At 40.3% G+C, this 21,834-nt stretch overlaps 1 protein-coding gene across 4 annotated transcripts in view; it reads left to right on the forward strand.

Moving 5' to 3' along the window:
• Window positions 1–21,834, forward strand: part of EIPR1 (EARP complex and GARP complex interacting protein 1) — a 173,364-nt gene that overhangs the window by 64,740 nt on the left and 86,790 nt on the right. The window contains exon 1 of one of the 4 annotated variants that reach the window (XM_023728296.1): window positions 14,998–15,014. The exons of the other annotated variants lie outside the window; for them this stretch is intronic. The gene's annotated coding sequence lies outside the window, so the exon portion shown is untranslated. Of the gene's footprint in view, window positions 1–14,997; window positions 15,015–21,834 lie in introns of those variants that run through there. 4 annotated transcript variants of the gene reach the window in all.

The following is a 21,834-nucleotide window of genomic DNA, read 5'->3' on the forward strand; positions in this document are numbered from 1 at the left end:
TGTGTGTTGGAATTTTGTTCTACATCCTTCTCCAGCTCTGTCCAGAACCCTCTGTTGTGATCCTGGTCAGAGCAGTCAGTGGCGGTAGCTGGGCACCGTATAGCTGTACTCGACTCAGTGTAGTAGAGGCCTTGGTAGCTGTGGTCCATTAGTCCTTCAGACTAATCTTTCCCTTGTATCCTGTTCTCTTCATTCTCCCTTGCTCCTGAAGGGATGAGACCAGTAGAGTATCTTAGATGGCTGCTTACAGTATGGCCCTTTTTTCAATTGGATTTTGGGGTGGGGGAAAGGGCAGGATGGGAGTGAAAGGTTGAATTAGTTATTAGAATCACTTAGCTTAGTGGGGAGTGCAGCCGAAATGTCTTTTAATCAAATTCCTCAAGTGATTCTGTGACTTCTGGGCAACCATGGACACTCATGTTCTTTCAGGCCGTAGTTATCTCAGACTTTTTTATCTGGACCACTTCCTACTGCACAAAACTGATTGTTTCCTGAGACTTCTCTAGCCTCTAGTGGGAGCTTCGTGAAGTTTTTGGAATGCCATCTCACTGTACCTTCAGTGCTGCCTGTCCTTATGTCCTGGGGCTTCTTCAGCCATCCTGATTGTTGCCTTGGTGTGGACTGTGGACTTGGTGACAGTATATATTTGCATACGTCCGAGTTGTAGAATTACAAAATAGGCAAAGGCTGACAATTCAAGAAATCTTCATTTTAAAACATGAAACTATTATTGTGGATCACAGTTTTGAGTGATGAGTCGTTACTATTTGATAATGATAGTCTTCATTCTTTGATTATGATAGTCTTCATTATTTAATCCAAATTAGCTAATTATGTAGGATTTTAAAAAATATTCCATAAAAAAAGCAATGACTACTTATTTAGGCCTTATACTTTGTTAGAGCTTCTTTTTCTCTTTTGACTAAAGTCAGACTGTTCTTGAAATAAATAAAACCTCCATAGTAAGAGCAATATGGTGTAATGGTGTACATGGCCACCAGAGGGCAAAGCTTCTCAGGCATTCAGAGGCTATAATGTTAATCAAGTGTTTTATATTGTGTTCACTGTGTCGGGGTGGGGGGCTGGGGTGGGGAATCACACCTTAAGTAGTGTGCATCTGATGTATTTGTGACTGCCCACAGTTTTGAATAGCTTTTCTATATTTGGGGAAAATTCCTAGGTCATTAGTCCCATTTCCCATTATGGAAATAAGAAACCAAATGTCCAGTTTCCCCTGCCAGAGGACACAGGCACGTGCCTTAGGCTCTGCCGGTCAGACTTTGATTCAGAGGTAGGCAGCACGAGGGAACAGCGTGGAGCTCCCATTGTAGCTGGTGTGGTTGGGGGCAGAGCCATTCAGCTTTCACTGAAGGTTGTTGCCGTGGTGGTAGCGGTGATTTCCAAGTGGTTGCAAGGACAAGTTTCTGGCATAGAAGTGGCCTTAAAAGCAACAGCAGCAACTGTAGTGCTGGGCTCCTTTCTGCTTGCTGGGTACTCACAGGGTTTTTCCATTGGACCAGTGCACTGGTGAGATTTTGAGCGTTGCTCTACAAGCTTAGCCTATCGCCACTACGGATGATACTGTGAGCTACCCATTATCCTCTCTCCTACCCCCCATATCCTTACCCATTATCCCCTCTCCTGCCCTCCATATCCTTGAAATAATATCCTTTTCTGCTTAGTCAACCAGAGTCAGATTTTGTGGATTACAGCTAAAAGTGTAACTGATACACTGCATATTGGACTATGTAAGGTCCCAAACTGGGGTTTTTTACATAATGTAACAATAATAGTAATGATGATGATAATAGCAGTCAGCATTTACTAAGTGCATTTATTGTTATCACTTTCAGTGAATTGTATCATTTAATCTTCATAATTCTACAGTTATAATTCCAGTTTTACAGATGAAGACACTGAGACTTGGAGGACTTTGCCCATGGTCACCCAGGTTTTCCTTCTTTTACCTTAACACTTTGGTAGTTCTGCTCTTTTTCTCTCTTGCTTCCTTTCACAGTATTGATTACTTGCCTTGTATGTACCAAATACTGTGCAAAAATGTACAGAGGTAAGCAAAACAGAATATGTTGCTGACCTTCATGAAGCTTATAGTTTGAGAGGAAGACAGACATTAATGAAATACTCACCCAAACGAACGTGACATTGAAACTGTGGCGGACGTTCTAACCAGTACCAGTTGCCTTTGAGTTGATTAGACTCATGGCTACCCCATGTGTGTCAGAGTACAGCTGTGCTCCATAGGGTTGTCGATGGCTGATTTTGCAAAGTAGATCACCAGGCCTTTCTTCTGAGGTGCCTCTGGGTGGACTTGAATCTCCAACTTTTCTGTTAGCAGTCGAGCACATTAACCATTGCACCAGCCAGGAACTCATGTTCTGAACAGGGGGTTGGGTATAAGAGAGATTTAACTAGTTGGTGGGGTGGGGCTGTAGTGGGGGAGGGTGATGCAGACAAGGCTTAGAACCCACACTGAACTGAGAAATTCCTGATAGTGACAGCTTTTCCAAGGCGTAGATCTTTCAGTTTACTGAAGTCATCTCATCTCATGGTCAGCATTCCTTCCTTCAGTGTATAGTGATTCACAGTCTTCATTGAAGATAACGTCTGTGGTTAACGAGTGGAAGGAGAAGTCAACACAGGAAAAAAACCTGAAGGACAAAAAGAAAAACTAATGGGGAAGGGAGAAGGGGTTAGCACGACAAAGCTGAGGACTTTTAATTTGGAAGAGAGAGTGCTTTTTAATTTCTTTAAAATTTTATAGCCTAAAACTTACCATTTACTGCAGTTGTTTTGATAGCTCAGTTTTGTTCAGTGACTTGAAAGGAGCTCCTTCTAGAAATAACAAAGGAAAAAAATTCCGAATTTTAATTTTCATCTTTTGTACTTTTAAAATCAGCTCTCTGTTTGCAATTCAAGATGGCTGTGTTATTGTGCTTTTCCAGGAATATCAGGAATCTTAGAGTATCAGGAAGCTTAGAATATCTAACTCAGATTCTGTGCTGCTTTTATTAGATGCAGGCCAAATGGCACCCTTGTCAAACTCAAAGCTGGTTGACTTTAGGGAAATTGGTTTCTTTCGCTGTGTGCCAAGAAGTTTTTCAATGTCTGGCTCTAGAAACCCCTTCAAATCACTGTGGGAATATTCTATCCAAGGGTTTTCTTGAGTTCATTTCTACTCGGGAGATTTTACTATAGGCTGTTCAGACTCAGGAGCCCTATTAAGAAGTCTTGTAGGATTCTACTCTGTTCTATGTGGCAGTCTCTCCTCCCTCTTGAGTGTTTATGGTGGTCCTGTTAAATCCTAATTGGCGTGCCGCTCCACCTCCTGGCCCTTTGACCCCTGTTTCAGAAGTAAGAAGTTCAAATGTGAGTTTCTAAATTTGTTTTTATTCCCTTGAGTTCCTAACAGAAACACCTGTCACATCCAACACCCAAGATATTTTAAATGGTAGATTTTGGTATCCAAAGATATCAAAGATTATTAACTACTCCTTGCTACCTGTAACTTTTTACCCTACCATCTTACCACTCTGAGGTCACGTTTGGTTAGTCTCTGAATTGAGTTGTCCAACCAGTATTATAAGGTCAGAAATACTTTTCCAAAAAGTTGTTTTTGTTTTTAGGGTAACACGATTCTGGAATATTTACTCAAGTGATAACGTTGACTATTTTAAGTACGTGGCTTAGGAAAAAAAAACAAAAAACCAGTTGCCAATGAGTTAATTCTGACTCATGGCGACCGAGTGTGTGTCAGAGTAGAACTGTACTCTTCAGGTTTTTTTTTTTTTTAAATGTGATTTGTATCTTTTTAAAAAATAGTATTTTATTGTATTTTTGGTAAAAGTGTACACAGCGAAGCAGGTTCCCATTCAAGAATTTCTACACGTATTGTTCAGTGACATTAGTTACATTCTTCACATTATCTTGACATTCTCTTTATTTCCATTCTAGTTTTTCCGTTCCTATTGACCTAATCTCACTTCCCCCCACCCTCATCTATGCTTTAGAGTAATTGTTGACTGTTTGGTCTCATATAGATGATTTTTTAAAAGAGCACAGTATTCAAGGGTGATATTCTTTACTTTATGAGCTGACCTGCTATATTTAGCTAAAAGGTGATGTCAAGAGATAGTTTTGGCTCAAGGTTTAAAGAGTATGTCAGGACAATAGTCTCAGGGCGTCCTCCAGTCTCAGTGGGCCCAGTAAGTGTGGATTTTTTGAGAAATTAAAGTTCTGTTCCACATTTTACTCCCTTTCTATCGGGATCCATTTATTGTGGGCATGATGCAAGCTATTTGAAAACTCAAATGTACCTCAGAGAACAAGATTTCTCATAATGAAGGATATACAAAAGGATGTGCTGTGGTGATTCTACAGGAATTGTAACTACATTAAGCGTTTATAAGCTTTATCCGTTCGTTTGTTTGTAGCCTGATCATTCATATATATATATATATATATATACACACATATTTGTTGTTGTTGTTATGTGCTGTCAAGTCAGTTCCAACTCATAGTGACCCTATAGAGTCTACCAGCTGCTCCTTGGAAACCCTACTGCCCCATAGGTTTTCCAAGGAGCAGCTGGTGGATTCGAACTCCTGACCTTTTGGTTAGCAGCAAGCTGTTAACCACTGCGGCACAAGGGCTCCACATATATATATATTATATATATGTATGTATATATGCGAATGACAGTTGATTTACAAACACGCTTTTGGACCATCTGATGTTTATATGATAGGGCTTTCTACCTTAATCCTACAAAACATGGATGATGTGCAGCTTCCTGTTGTTATTTTTAGTTGATATTTTTCCCAAGGAAATTTGCATTGACAAGAAGAGGCTATGATAAGGTATATAGAACTAAGCCTGTTTGACCCTGACTTATGGGAGGTAGTTAAAAACACATACGCAAGTAGGAGAGTCTATGAAGGGAAGTTGTAACTCAAGAAATGTTGGTAGCACCAAAGCAAGACTTTTGAGCTCAATATAGTTGTTTATTGGGAACAACTATGACAATACTTTTAAGAGTAAGAGAATGCATGCACCCTAATGCCTGGAAAACTTTAAAGGAGAAATGGCAGAGTGGGGTTACTGGCAGGCAGAAAAAATTTCTGGCAGCATTACCTGAAGTCAGTCATTAACACTTTACTAGCCACTGTCTAGGTACAAATAGAACATGCATATGTTGTAGAGAAACTGGTCTTTTTAACAGAGCAAACAGAATTTTGAGATTTTAAAACGACCTTAACATAATCCAGAGCATTTATTTTGCGGATGTGAGAACTGAGAGGTCATGAGTTTTGCTTGAGATTCCACAGGTATTAGGTTGAACGATATGAAATTTGACTTTTTAAAAATCTATTGAAATGACAGTTTCATGTGGTTCAAACTGTTCACATAGTGATTCAGTAAAAATTCTTAATGTAGTGAATTTTACCATGCTTCATCTTTCCATTCTAGTCTCAGTGGACCTAAGAATTTGAGTAGAAAGTCACCTTGTAGTCTGACCTTTTTATCGTACAGTAAAACCTGCGTAAGGTGGAAACCTGTCAGGAAGGAAAACTCAGATATTTTCCACTAAAATGAGCCAGAAAAAAGTGGTAAGACTTCATCCTGTCAAAGGTGGAAAACTTGCAAGACCCAGAAAAACAAAGCAGTCTTGTTGAATTCCTGCTCTCACAGGTTTTACTGTGTAAACATGGAACCTGGGGCTCTGAGCATTTATGTGATTTGCCAGATATCACCCAGCTAGTAAGTGGTGGTTAAACACTCGGCTGCTCAACAAAAGGTCAGCTGTTTGAATGCATCTGTGGCTCCATGGGAGAAGGATGTGGCAGTCTACTTCTGTAAAGATTACAACCTTGGAAACCCTATGGGGGCAGTTGTCCTCTGTCCTGTAGGGTCCCTATGAGTTGGAATGGACTCAACGGCAAACAACAACAGGTGGTGGAGCTGAGATTGGAACCTAGACCTTTTTTTATTCCAAAGGTGTACTCTTAACTACTCTGGAGACCATTGCTGAACCGAACTTCCTACAGATTGTCAAAATAAGAAACACTGCTTGGTTAATGACATCGTAGGGCTGTACAGAATTTCATATGAACTGTCAGCATGCCTGTCTTTCATGATTTGCAAAACCAAAGAGGAGCTGTGCTACTTATGGCTCTAACACCCATTTGTTTATATGTGTGTGTGTGAGAGAGAGAGAGAGAGATGGAATATTTTCATTTTTATAGTTTAAAACATACCCATAAATGGGGATTTCAGTTGCCTATAGGATAAAAGCTAGCAGTATGATTTTCCCATTAAAAAAAGCTAATATGATATTAGGGATCGATTCTTAGAAAAGAAAACACTCATAACAAGGGAAGTATTTGGTCAATCTCCATATGTATGTGGCATTTAGTTCTGGGAACACTGCCAGAAGAGAACCTTGTCTAACCAAAGCCAATTTAGAGAAGAGCAACCAGGACAGTGAGCAGACTAAGTGCTATAAGGAAAGGTTAAAGGTTTATGGAGGTTTACCTGGGAGAAAATTCAGGGAGACGTGGTGGCCATTTACATGAAATAAAACTCCATGATTAAATACCTTGTAGTTATGCAAACCAGGATATAATGTGATTGGTCTTGCCTCCAGATGTCCAGAACTCCCAATCAGATAGTTACTCAGGCTTGCCCCAGTTATTACCTTGATCTTGAAAAAATGAAAACCTACATTTTAAACATTTAAATTCATTGGACCTCATCAATAACATTATGGTGGGGTTTTACTGCATTTGAAGGACTCTTATGCAGAAGACAGTTGGGGCTCCCCCTCTTGACTCCAGAGAGAAGAGCTGGGTTGCAGCAGGGGGAGGGAGTGATTAACACCGAGTCAGATTATATCCCAGTATAAAGATGGGCTTCACTCTTGAAGCTGCCCTGAAAAGCATTGAGTTTCTTCTCACATGAAGCACTCATGCATACACTGAGATGCTTTCTTATGGGAGCCATTCATCTAAAAAATGGTTGGACAGTGTGTTTAGGTTAGAGTCACTTGTATCTCCTGAAAAGACAGCCAGATATCCTGGTGAATACAGCTACCGTCTGACCATTATTAGTCATGTATGAAGTGTTTTTGATGTGCTTTGCATATAGCAGATCAGAGAACCTCACAAAACTTGGGGTACATATCAGCCTAAGACCTACCAGATCTCCATTGAAAGTCCAAGCAGTTTGATATATACCTTCAGGGGAACACCAGATTTAGCTTGTTGTAGCTCTAGAACCTTAGCCCAGGCCTTAGCTTTTCTCGTGGATGTATACAGCCTCCTAGGAGTTGTAGGGGGAGAAGAGAATCATTATTACAGAACCAATTTACAAACACCATCAAGATAGTAAGATCTTAGGTAATATCAGGATGACTTTGGAAGCTATAAGTCCCTTCAGATTAATTTTATCTCCTTCAGTGACACAGTGATAGGCCTGATAGATCCAGGGGAAGCAACAGATGTAATCTCACTTTAGCAAAAGTTTAGATTGTCACTCACAACCCAGCTGTCAATAAGATGGTATTATTTAGTCCAGACCAGTGGTTTTCAAACTTGTTTTTTAAAGCCACAGAACCTATTTTTTCAAATATTTCTAGGAACCCCAATATGTAAAATGGCTAATAACTAGAGCTGCTGATCTAGTTGAAGAGGTGGGGTACCTGAAATCCTACCTATGTGTGATGGCTGAGATTGTACATCCACTTGGCTGCATCATGATTCTTGGTGGTTTGGCAGTTATGTAATGACGTAGTTTGGCAGGTATGTAATGACATAATTTGGCAGTTATATAATGATGTAGTTATCCTCCATTTTGTGATGTAACGTAATCACCTCCATGATGTGGTCTGATGTGATCAGCCACTTAGTAGTAAGGGGAATTTCCTCGGAGCTGTGGTCTGCATCCAAGATATGTGGACATTCTGGCAAAAACTTGCTGGCTTTTGCTCACTCTGGATCCTGCATCTGGGTTGTCATCATCTGACCTCCGGTTCTTGGGACTTGAGCTAGCAGCCTGCTGTATTGCCTGCTGATCGTGGGTTTGTCAGCCCCTGCAGCTATGTGAATTAGGAGAAGCCTTGAGCCTTGAGCCTGACACATGGACTTGGGACTTGCTAGCTTCTAAAACTGCATGAGCCATTTCCTTGAGATAAATTTCTCTCTCTATATATATACATATGTATATATATGTATATATGCTTCACTGGTTTTGCTTCTTTAGAGAGCCCAGCCTAAGACACCATGTAATGACTCTCTGCTTCCCAAGGAAGCCCCTGAAGCCCAGTTTAAAAACCACAAGCATCTGTTAGGGGAATTAGGTAATATACAGTGAGTAGAACAAGAATGACACAAACATTTGTGCCCATTCCAAAGAAAGGTGATCCAACAGAATGCAGAAATTATCGAACAATGTTGTTAATATCACACGCAAGTAAAATTTTGCTGAAGATCGTTCAAAAGAAATTGCAGCAGTACATTGACAGGGAACTGCTAGAAATTCAAGTAGGATCAGAAGAGAATGTGGAACGAGGGATATCATTGCTGATGTCAGATATCCCTCATTATGACTCGGTGAAAAAGAGAATACCAGAAAGATATTTACCTGTGTTTTATTGACTATGCAAAGGCATTTGACTGTGTGGATCATAACAAATTATGGATAACATTGTGAGGAATGGGAATTCAGAACACTTAATTGTGTTCATGAGGAACCTGTACTTAGACCAAGAGGTAGTCGTTCGAACAGAACAAGGAGATACTGCGTGGTTTAAAGCCAGGAAACGTTTGTGTCAGGGCTATATCATTTCACCATACTTATTCAGTCTGTATGCTGAGCAAATAATCCGAGAAGCTGGACTATATGAAGAAGAACAGGGCATCAGGATTGGAGGAAGTCTCATTAACAACCTGCATTATGCAGATGACACAACCTTGCTTGCTGAAAGTGAAGAGGACTTGATGCACTTAGTGATGAAGATCAAAGACTACAGCCTTCACTGTTGATTGCACCTCAACATAAAGAAAATAAAAATCCTCATAACTGGACCGATAAGCAACATCATGAAAAATGGAGAAAATATTGTAGTTTTATTTTACTTGGATCCACAATCAACACCCATGGAAGCAGCAGTCAGGATATCAAACAATGTGTTGCATTAGACGAATCTGCTGCAAAAGACTTCTTTAAAGTATTAAGAAGCAAACATATGACTTTGTGAACTAAGGTGTGCCTGCCCCAAGCCATGGTATTTTCAGTTGCCTCTTAAGCATGTGAAAAGTGGTTAATGAATATGGAAGACTGAAGAAGAATTGATGTCTTTGAATTATGATATTGTCAAAGAATATTGAATATGCCATGGACTGCCAGAAGAATGAACAAATCTATCTTGGAAGAAGCATGGCCAGAATGCTCCTTGGAGGCGAGGATGGTGACACTTTGTCTCATGTACTTTGTACATGTTATGAGGAGTGACCAGTCCCTGGAGAAGGACATCATGCTTGGTAAGGTAGAAGGTCAGCGAAAAAGAGGAAGACCCTCAATGAGATGGATTAACACAGTGGCTGTAACAATGGTGTCAAACGTAACAACGATTGTGAGCATGGCACAGGACCAGGCAGTGTTTCATTCTGTTTTACATAGGGTCGCTATGAGTCAGAATTTACTCAAGGACACCTAATAACAACAACAAGTAACAGAGCAAGAAACCCAGAAAGTTATCAATCACTGTCATATGAAATGGTACACTATTCAAAGCTGCTCATTGCTATGTACCACACACTTGAAAGTGCCTGGCACATAGTAGGCACTGCAAAAATTTTTGATAAATGTAGTGAATGAAAAATGAATGAAGGATTTGTCTGGGTCCACTTAACAAACAAAACAGAGTGTCGTGGATTGAATTGTGTGCCCCAAAAGTATCTTTCAACTTGGCTGGGTCATAATTCCCAGTATTGTATGATTGTGTACCATTTTGTAATGTGATGTGATTTCCTTATGTGTTGTAAACTCTGTCACTATAATGTAATAAGATGGGTTAGTGGCAGTTATACTGATGAGTTCTACAAGATTAGATAGTGTTTTAAGCCAGTATCTTTTGAGATATGAAAGAGAGAAGCCAGCAGAGAGGCAGGGGGACCTCATACCACCAAGAAACCAGTGCCGGGAGCAGAGCAAGTCTTTGGACCTGAGGTTCCTGCACAGAGAAGCTCCCAGACCAAGGGAAGATTGATGACATGGACCTTCCTCCAGAGCTGACAGAGAAAGCATTCCCTTGGAGCTGATGCCCTGAATTTGGACTTGTAGCCTCCTGGACTGTGAGACAATAAACTTCTCTTTGTGAAAGCCATCTACTTGTGGTATTTCTGTTATAGCAGCACTAGATGACGAAGACACAGAGCAAAACTTTTTCATGGTGCAGGACTGAAATCAGCAAACTATGGGCAACAGGCTAAATCTGGCCTATCACCTGGTTTTGTAAATAAAGTCTTATTGGAACCACAGTCACACTCATTTGTTTTCGTATTGTCTGTGGCTGCTTTTGTGCTACAGTGATAGAGTTGAGTAGTTGTAACAGGCTGTTTAGCCCACAAAGCCGAAAATATTACTTGGCTCTTTACAGAAAACGTTTACTGACCCCTGCAGTAGAATGTAAAAGTGAATCTGATTGTAGTCTTATTGAGTGCATAAGCTGAACTGGGAGGTTGATTCTAGTCCTTCAAATTTGGGAAGCCCAAAACTCAACTCATCACAAAATAGTTGAACCTCAGATATAGAAGGGACTTCAGTGATTAACTAATCTAGATCCCTTGTTATTGGGAGAGTGAGCATCATTGTTTATTAAAACCTTACTCTTTACTGATCTTAGTTTCCTAGTGCTGCTGTAACAGAAATGCCACCAGTGGGTGGCTTAAAAGAACAGAAGTTTGCTTTCTCACAGTTTAGGAGGCTAGAAGTCCAAATTCAGGGCACCTGCTATATGAGAAGGCTCTCTCTCTGTCAGCTCTGGTGAGGGAGATCTTTTCTCAGTTCCCTTACCCCCAGCGTTCCTCGGTTTGTTGGCGGTCTTCAGGTAACATCTGTCTTTCTCCTTTTGTGCTTGCTTGTCTCTGTGCCTAATCTGTTCTTTTTACATCTCAAAAGTGATCAGGTTTAGACACGTCTTAAACTGACATTGCCTCGCTAACATAACAAAGAAAACCCTGTTCCCAAATGGAATTACATCTCTAGGTATAGGGGTTAAGATTGCAGCACATATTTTGGGGGGACACAGTTCAATCCATAACACGAGCTCTGTGCTATCTTGCAATAACCCTATGATGTGAATAATGATATCTTCATTCTATAGATGAGGAAAGTAAGGCTAAGTACTTACTTAATGTCACACAGTAATTAATAGAGCTAGGACTTAATTTTCAAGCCAATAAGCTTTCCTATATATTGTCTCCCCATCCCCCTGGCTTTCTAACATCATCTTTTTGCACTTCCTCCCCTTTTCCCCCTTAATTTATTCAGTTATCAAATTCCATAGATTGTTTCTTTGTAATGTCTCTCGTAACTCTCTTCTTTATGTTCATCAAATATATACTGAGCTCTTAACATGTGGCACACTACCCCAGATGCTAGAGCTACAAAAGACAATTAAGACCCACCTAATCAACTTCATGGTGTTCAAAGGCATGGTATTCAACCTCCAGCAGAAAGGTTGGCAGTTCAAACCTACCCAGAGGCACCTTGGAGGACAGGCTTGGTAATCTACTTCTGAAAGGTCACAGCCTTTGAAAACCCCATGGAGCAGTTATACTGGAATACTGTGCACACAAGGGATTGCCATGCGTGGGCACCAACTCGATGGCAACTAACAGCATAATCCCAGCTATCAAGGAGCTCACAGTCCAGGGGAGAGTTAGACAAATAGAGGTAGTTGCATCATAACATGGTGAATGCTGCAAGAGAGAGAAGGATTTTCGTTGCTGCCACCTGCCTTCCAGAACTGGTGTTGGGAGAAGGTGATGGCTGTGGAAAGTCACCAGCTCCCAGCATCCAGTTCAGGGAGAAGAACAAAGTTAACTCCCAAACTAGAAACCACTCAGGAAGAGAGGTCAGAGACTGTGAGAGGCTTGGACCTAGAAAGCTGAGATGGAAGAAAGATTGAAGCCCCAGGAGTGGCGTACAAGGGAAAAGATGGAAAGGGCCAGCTGGACTGGACTGCTTCCAGCATGCACGGGAAAGTGCATGGCCAAAGCCAAGTTAACAAGTTCAGCAGGGCTGGTTGGGAGCAATCCCATAGTCCTAATGACCCCTTCTGTGATTGGCACTGAAAATTCTCTTGTTGAAGAAATCACTATAATACAATAAAATTCATCAAGCCCTGGTAGCGTAATGTTTAAGAGCTATGGCTGCTAACCAAAAGGTCAGCTGCTAACCAAAAGGTCGGCAGTTTGGATCCACCAGCTCCTTCTTGGAAACACTGTGTGGCAGTCCTGCTCTTCCTATAGGGTCTGTCTGAGTCGGAATTGATGGCAACAGGTTTGGTTTTTTGGTTTTTATGCCTCCAAAAATATTTATTAAATGTTTATTACATATAATTTTGTGTTTATTGATTTTAAAATTTGAAGAATAAGAACATCTTTTGCACTTTGGAGATCATCAAAGAATTATTAACATAACAAAGTATTGATATTTGTTGAAATTTTTGGAGTTCATGGTATTCAAATAGTCACTGTTTTATTTGATTAAGTTCAAAGAAACAACTTTGTTATTGAGTAGTTTCATTTAACTTCATACCACATTAAAGGGAAACAAAGTATTAGAATGATTCAGGGCTAGGTAAAGTCTGTTATAAAGTTGAAGATGACTTGATCACTACCTTAAAATAATAACAACTAATTTCTGATTTATTTGGGTATGTCTTAACTGGAGCTTATTAATTAAAAATGTTTACCCACATGCCTGGTGACACCTACCTCTAATACCTATGCAGACTGTCCCTTACTTCTAATGTCTATCAAAACTGTCACACTGAGTGTCTAGGGGCATGGGAAAGAGTAGAGAGAGAGATTAGAGCTGAGTTGCGTATAGTAACCAGTGCAGTATTTGTTGATTGATTGGGCTTTGAAGCAGGCATTATACGTGTTCTTCTCCCAGCCAAAACAGATCTCAGGATGTCAGGATCCCACCAAAGGCAGTATTGATATACTCTGGTGGCATGCAGCCCTGATTTATTTGGAATCATACCCTTACCATGAGATAAAAAAGCCAGGTGGACATTTCTAATCTAGCTAGGGCTCTGTCCATCAGGCACTACGTAGGCTGACCGGACAATTTGAATCTCTCTGTCCATCATTGGGAGTCCTGGTAGCACAGTGGTTAAGAGCTCGGCTGCTAACCAAAACTTTGGCAGTTCGAATCCACCAGCTGCTGCTTGGAAACCCTATGGGGCAGTTCTACTCTGTCCTATAAGGTCGCTATGAGGTGGAATCGATTTGATGGCAACGGGCCATCATCAAGCACCTTGTAAAGGCCTTCATAGTAATCTCACTGTGGAAGAAGCCACTGACGAGGTTATGATGTCCTTTACAAACTGGAAGACTGAGTGTGCTGGTAAACCTTCTTGGAAATTCCTTTTAGAATTTGTTAGAGGGTAGTGATGGAAGTTAGTATTGGGGCTTATATATATGCCAGAATGTTACTGATTTAAACTAAAATCATTCAGCAAATCGTATCATCAGTATGTACATTTGTGATTTGATAATTTCTCAACAATTATTTCTATGATGGAATGAACGATTGTTTCCATGATGGAATGAAAGGAAACAAAAGAAGCATTGAAAAAGGTTGGAAGAGGATTTAGGAGAACTCACACAGTTGAAGAATATTACAACTTTTATTAGTTTGGAAACCTATATTTGAATCAAAAAATTTTATATTATTGATTTAGAAGGGCTTATCTTGTTTAATGTGGAAAGTGACTCTTGCCTTTTTTCCAGCACATTGAACTAGAGCAGACTGGGTCGAACCTCTGATGAGAATTTTTCTTTCCACCCCAGATATACCAGATCAGAATCTGCAGTGTAACAGGATCCCCAGGTGATTCTTAAGTACATATAAGAATCCTCTGGGGTTCTATAACAATCACCCGGAGATCTGGTTACACTGTAGATTCTGATTCAGTATATCTGGAATAGAAATGCAAAGGTGATGGTATATCTGGGATGGAAATGCAAATTCTCAGCAGGGCAAGTTTGAACCAGAACAGACTGGTTCGAAGCCCTGCTTTTTTCTACTAATGGCAGTTTTTTCTAGATCTAGCCACTAAGGCTTATATTCAGTTTTAGTTGTTTTTTTGGGAAAGCTTTCCTCTCTTCTGCCTCACATCTTATTTTCAGTAACAGTCAAATGCATTATAAAGAAACAGGCATTAGTTTTATCTTCCCCATACTATTGTCATCATCTTAGCAAAAGTTGCTGTTACACAGCTGAGTGCTTTTTGGTGGTTGTAATCACAGGAAGGCTGCCTGGTATCAGAGAAAGCACAGGCGTCAGAATCAGAAAGACAGGGATTTGAATCCCAGCTCTGCCACTGAGACTGTGAATTTTGGGGAAGTTTCTGTGGTTCTTACAAATAAGGACCATTATTTGTAAAATAGGGATAATAACGGCTATTTGGAAAGATTCTTACAAGGATTAGAAGGCATATTTGTAAGGCACATAGGAGGCCAGCTGTTAATGAAAGCCCTGGATAACCAACATGAGGAATATCTAGAACATATTAGGCACCTAGTCTTTATTGGATAAATAATTTATGAAACATACTTGAAAATGACAAACTATTAACATAAAATACATGACTGGTCAACCCTTAATGTTTTCAAGCTGCTGCACATTAGAATCACCTGAGAACTTTGGAAAAGGTACTGATGCCTGGGCTTCACCTCCAGATCTGTTGAATCAGGATAACAGTAAGTCTCCAGGCATTAGTCATTTAAAACACTGCCCAAGTCATCTTAATGGGTAGCCAAAGTGGAAAATTATTTGCTTAAGACATTCTTCAGAGAGCAGAGAAAGTGGGCCAGTAGGATGTAGTGGACGTCAGGGCCACCACATCGCCCAGCAGTGTGAATGCAGTGTGAGTGGTACCCCTGGAGCTGCACAGCCCAGAGCTCCGACGGCCGTAATAATACAAAGTGTGAACAGGCTTTGGAGACGGACAGATCTTCGTTTGAATCCTGAGTCTGCCGTTTATTAGCTATATAGTCTCAGCCGTGGACATATGATTGTGTTAAACCTATCCTTATGTAGTATCAAATTGTAGTCTCTCCAGGAAAATGGAAGTTTGTTAATATTTAAGAATTTTGGTATCGCTGTTTGTAAAATGATAATAGTACCATATAACTTTCAGAGCTGTTCTATAGATTAAATGAAAAGTGCTTGGTAAAGTTCTATCCACATTCCCTTATTGTGTCACCCCATATACTTTTTAAATATGTTACCTGTTCAATGTGAATGGATGCAAAATTTAATTCTACGTATTTTTAAAATTATTTTTTAGGATATACGCATTGTGTTGGGATAGAATGATTTTTAAAAATATGACATACCAGTTATTTTTTTATAATACAGGTTTGATCTACATCATAATACATTTAGCAGCCAGCTCTCTTGCTTAGATCCTTTTTTGAAAGTAGATAGGTTATAAATTATAAATACTCAACAACTAACACAGGCAGAGGCATAGAAGGCACTCGGGTACGTAATGAATTGTGTACTATTCACATAAGATAGCATCCTATTTTGCATTGGTATGAATCCTAATTACAAAAAAAAAATTGAATTCCTGACCTCCAAGTGTATGTATAACAGTACTGGGTGGGATTGCAATTCCATTCTGAGCTGTCTCTATTCCTAAGTGTGGTACTGGCCTTCAGACCCGGCAGCTCAGGTATGCCTCATAAATGCCAGAAGTGATGGGAAAGCTCAGGAACTTTGGCCGAAGCCAAGTTTTACTCTGCCAGACACACCCTGTTATCTTACTTCTGGATCATAAAACAGAGTTGGCTCCTGAGATGTCAAGCAGCCTACATAACTGGGCTCTTCTGTGCACCCCCTTCCCTGGCTCGTAACAACAGAAGATAAAATATATTTTCTCTGTGTCCCCATTGCTTTCTTCAGGCATTAACAAACGTTCTGTATCTGCTGACACTTGCAATCTGGATGGCAATTAGTCCTGGCAGATTAGAGAAGGGCCCCAAATTATCAGAGATCCACTTTTGCCCTGCCTTTCCTTACTGGTTCTGTGTCACTGCAGATCTCCTCGTTCCCACTGAAGTGGACATCTGCCTAAGTGTTCCAAAAATATCTGCCTCCTTTATTTTGAGGAGCAAAATTTTGTTCATTCTTTGTTTTGTTTTATCCCCTGCCTCTCTTCTCCTATAATTTTCCTTGTTAGAAAGCCATGGGGCACCTTAAACTTTGAATAAGTGGCACACATGGCAAAAGCTGTGAAGAAGGCTGAGTCAGAATTAATAACCTTCAAGAAAAATTCCTAAAGAGGTATAGTGGTTAATTGCTGTGGCCAAGTCTTAGGAGAAAAGATGTTTCTTTTCAGTGCGGCATGGGTTCCTGGGAATATTTAATTCCCAGATTCCAACCATCTCATACCTAACCCTCCATCAAATTTTAGTGGTAAAATAACATCATTTAAAAGTATCATAATTTTGCATCATTTCATATTGTAAAAAGTTTATATCTCTTATAATGTCTTTTGTGTACTTTATGTAACATATCACAGTTATTCATCCAGTATATATTACTGAGCATTTACTATGTGCTAGGTTCCATTCTAGACCCTGGGGATAGATAACGGCATTGAAAAGACAAATGCCCTCCTAGAGCTGTATATGAATATAGCTTCCAATAGAGAGAAGTGTTAGGAAGAAAAATTAAAACTAGTTAAAGGGAGGGAGCAGGATGCTATTTTATATAGGGTAGGCCTCTTTCAATAAGTGGAATTTGAGCACCTGAAGAAGAGAGGGACAGAGAGAATGTGGGTATGTGTGTGTGTGTGAAGATGTGGGAGAATAGCATTCCAGGAAATGGGAGCAACTCATGTACAGGAAGTAAGAGCAACTCATGTTGCTCACTGAGGGTCTTCCTCTCTTTTGCTGACCCTCTGCTTTACCAAGCATGATATCTTTCTCCAGGGACTCATCCCTTCCGATGACATGTCCAAAGTACGTGAGATGTAGTCTTGTCATCCTCGCTTCTAAGGAGCATTCTGGCTGTACCTTTTCCAAGACAGATTTGTTCATTCCTCTGGTAGTCCATGGTATATTCAGTATTCTTCACCAACACCATAATTCAAAGGCATCAATTCTTTTTTTGGTCTTCCTTATTCATTTTCCAGCTTTCATGTACATATGAGGTGATTGAAAATACCATGGCTTGGGTCAGGTTCACCTTAGTCCTCAAAGTGACATCTTTGCTTTTTAACACTTTAAAGAAGTCTTTTGCAGCATATATATGGTATTTAAAGCTTTAGGACTTAACTAGGAAGTTAATAGACACGGAGAAAAGAGAGGATCAAGTAGTGGGCCCTGGGCATTTAACATTTACAAGTTGGAAAGAGGAGGAAGATCTATCTAGGAAAGAAAGCTGGGAAGCCAGGAGAAGGTGATGCCTGGAAGCTCAGTGTAGAGTGTTGAGCAAGAAGGGATGATTAACTATGTCAAATGGTGCTGAGATGTTAAGTGAGATGGGTACTATCTTAGTCATCTAGTGCTACTATAATAGAAATACCACAAGTGGATGGCTTTAACAGAGAAATTTATTTTCTCACAGTCTGGTAGGCTAGAAGTCCAAATTCAGGACGTCAGCCCCAGGGGAAGGCTTCTCTCTCTGTCGGCTCTGGAGGAAGGTCCTTCTCATCAATCTTCCCCTGGACTAGGAGCTTCTCTGCACAGGAACCCCGGGTCCAAAGGATGCTCTCAGCTCCCGGTGCTGCTTTCTTGTTGATATCAGGTCGCCTCTCTCTGCTTGCTTCCCTTTCCTTTTATCTCTTGTAAGATAAAGGGTGATGCAGGCCACACTCCAGGGAAACTCCCTTTACATTGGATCAGGGATATGACCTTAGTAAAGGTGTTACAATCCCATCCTAATCCTCTTTAACATAAAATTACAATCACAAAATGGAGGACAACCACACAATACTGCGAATCTTGGCATAACCAAGTTGACACATATTTTGGGGGAACATAATTCAGTCCATGACAGGGACTGAGAATAGATCTTTAGATCTGGCAGCATTATGATGACTATCAGTTTTACAAGAAGAAAATGCTTTTCCTGTTGGTTGAAGATGTGCTGGAGATACAGGAGCATCACCCTTGGGTCTCCAGGTCACATCATTCTGCTCCCTCTGTCTGGACAGAAAGGACGTTCTAAGGTTGGAGTTCTCTGTTTTAAAACTGCAATTCAGGAGATAACCCAGATAGAAGAGAATGGTAGAAATGATTGAGAAAGAAAGACAAAAAAAGAATGTACACTGAGAGGTCAAGGAAGAGAGCAGCAGAGAGGTTTGCCAATTAATATGAAGATGAAATTTCCCTTGTCTCCCCTCTCCCCTGAAACCAGTGGGGAGATATTAATAGAGCAGTTCTGTTGCCTAGGAAGAAAGCAAAATGGGCAATTAAAACTCCAGAAAGCTGAGTAGTGCGTGAAAATCATGGTTTTGAAAGACTGCATTTTAATCAAATGAGATAATGAATGTGAAAGCACTTTGAAAAAGCATTTGGTGCTATAAAAGTAAAATGGCATTAGTGCTCATATGTGCAGATACACAGCCATATAGCTTAAAAGAAATCGTAAATAATTTATTTCAAAGGAGCTGTGCTGGATGAAGCATGTGTAGGCTACATGTGAGGCTGGTAGCCTATATTTACACTGCGCTGTGTGAACATTGACTGAGAGCTCCATGCACTTGTTTTATGGGAGAATTACCGTTGGATTGGAATCTTGTTTAAAAAGCCTTCCTCCCCTTCCTCCACCCCCGACCCTAGCTTTAAGTAAGTGAACATCCATACATTATGTCTTTTGAATAAGATGCATCTATTTTCAGCAGTCAGGCACACAGAAGTTAATATATGCCTTTACAATGCCTCAATGTCTGGCTATACTTTCTGGGAGGAAGTCTTTCTCTGAGACAGTAAAAGGTCGGTCTTGTCTACTGGGATCTGCACATTTGGACTCAAGTCAAGTGGTTGACACCCTCTGACATTGGCTGACAGGTCAAAAAGCTGACATCTGAAAAGCCTACTGGAGGCTGAGGAGAGGAGAGTTAGTCCTGTTGCTTAGCAACGGAATTCTAGTCAGCATCTGTTAGTCAAGGACCGGAATAATGGTCTAGCTTTGTAATTGGAGATACTTTTTTTTTTTTTAACTATTATTATTAGTATTCCTACCGTCATTAATAACTGTTATTTACTTGATACTACCAGGCAGAGTAGCAAAAGAACTTTCCAAATAACATAGCCGACTGAATGATGGAAGATCTTCTTAAGCTGCGGCATTTGGTATTTCACAGTCATCTGTTTATCCCGTGGTAACTTTTTTAAACTCCTAAAGGGTCCTAAAACATATTTCAAATTCAGTGTATGAACTATTTTTTTTTTTGTATTTGGGACGGGATAGTGGTCTGTATTTTAGAGGTTCTCTGTGCCTAGTTAGTAAAAGTAGAAGTCATTGAACAATAATATCCTTCATTTTCCAGCGAAGAAACTGACAGGCAGAAATAAAAGCGGCTTTTCAAGGTCGTGAGTGGCTGGCGATGAAATGCAAGCCCTGCTCCTCCTGCCGGCCGCTTTGACCTTCAGGTAGTGCTTCCTGTGTGTCCGAATTCCACACACAATTTCCTCCTCCACATCAAACGTGTGTCAGCTTGGGGGTGGGAGAAAAGGAATATATACTCATCAGACGAGCAGAATTAGCAGCGTCTACTTCAGCTCCCTGGGTTTTTGTAAGTAATCTGCTGGAAGTGAGTACACACAGACATATTCATAATCCACACACACAGGCAACATGACCAGGTAGTTTCACAAAAATGATTGTTGGTGAGAAGAAAGTAAAAGACGAAGTGATGGTCATGAGAATGCAGATAATGTAGTAGTGTGTCCAGGAAGGAGGCAGGAAGTAAAAAAAAAAGAGCACGAGTTACTGAGGGAAGGCACTTCTTCGTTTATGTTATTTTTTTTTAGAAAAGCTTGGACTCTGGGTCATGTTGAGCAGTGATTGAGTGTATGAATGAATGAGCTGAATGGATACTAATGATTTATTCATTCATTCAGCAGTCATCATTGAGTTCTTATTATTTGCCTGGTAAGTTTCTTATGGAGCTAACCCATAAAAAAAACCAAACCCATTCGCTAGTGGAAATAGCTAGACACTCATTTATCCAGCAGTCACTACAAGTAGACTCCTGCTAAACTGCAGCTACCCAGCCAGTAGGCAGTAGAGTACAGTGTTAAGGACTTGGTTTTGGAGTAAGATCTGGGTTGGAGTCCTGAGTCTTCTCCTCACTGGTAGTCATTGTCCTTGGCAGGTTGCTTAGTGGCTCTGAGCTTTGGTTTCCTTGTCTGTAAAATAAGCCTAGTGATGTGAGATTAATGACCGGATCTCATAGGGTGGCTGTAGGGGTTAGCATAATAATGCATGGGAAGCAGGGTGTCTGGGGATTAATCAGTGATGTAGCAGTGCTTTCAATCGGCAAATCACTGTCTTGGGTGCTCTGTGGAATACAGTGACATATATGATGCCCACTGTCACCTCCCTCCAGAGCATACTGCCCTTTACATATGCTTATAAAAATGCTTTCAAAGTTACCGAGTAGAAAATATAAAACCAGATGACACAAGCTGAAAGTTCCGCCACCCTCAGGATTCCATATCATGAATTCCAGAATATTCCTCATTCCCAGATTTTCCAAGATCCCAAGAAACACCTGGGAACACTGCCTGTTGAATGTTCCTCTGTCATGTTCTTTCTGTGGTCCCCTCCTGGGGCTTTGTGAAATTTAGTGTCTGACAACTGGAAATGTTTAATAGTAAAACAACTTTAAATATAAATAGTGTCATATGTAGCATATATAATGACAGAAGTTATAAAATTACTCTTTGACTTGTAAATAAAGTTAACTTTTAATACTGTGGTTTGTAGCTTTTGTGTAATATTAGAAGCTTGGGGCTTTACTGACCCAAAAAACCCACTGCTGTTGAGTCAATTCCAACTCATAGCGACCCTTTGGGACAGTAGACCTGCCCCATAGGGTTTCCAAGGCTGTAATCTTCACAGAAGCAGACTGCCATCCTTTTCCCTTGGAGCGGCTGGGGGATTCAAACCACTGACCTTTCAGTTAGCAGCTGAGTGCTTAACCGCTGCCCCTGTTGGCAGCAACTTTCTTCTTTTGGAACTTGAACACTTTCTTTCAATTAATATGGAGTAATTCTGATAGAAAACAAGCAAAGCTCCTGTTTTGGAATTGAAAACATTCAGTACCTGATGTTGCGACTTTTAATTGACTCTAAAAGCTATAAAAAGAGCAGTGAGTCTTGAGTTAAACACTGGCCATGAGCTGTTCAATGGAAGTATTCATCCTTGTCTCCCAGTCCATTGTCAAAGCTGTCCTGTGCCTGGGATTTTTTTTTTTTTTTTAATTGCACTTCAGGTGAAGGCTTACAGAACAAATAGTTTCTCATGAAACAGTAATACACATATTGTTTTATGACATTG

The sequence above is a fragment of the Trichechus manatus genome, unplaced genomic scaffold, assembly GCF_000243295.1.
Source record: "Trichechus manatus latirostris isolate Lorelei unplaced genomic scaffold, TriManLat1.0 scaffold00023, whole genome shotgun sequence".
In the NCBI taxonomy this organism is placed as follows: Eukaryota; Metazoa; Chordata; class Mammalia; order Sirenia; family Trichechidae; genus Trichechus; species Trichechus manatus.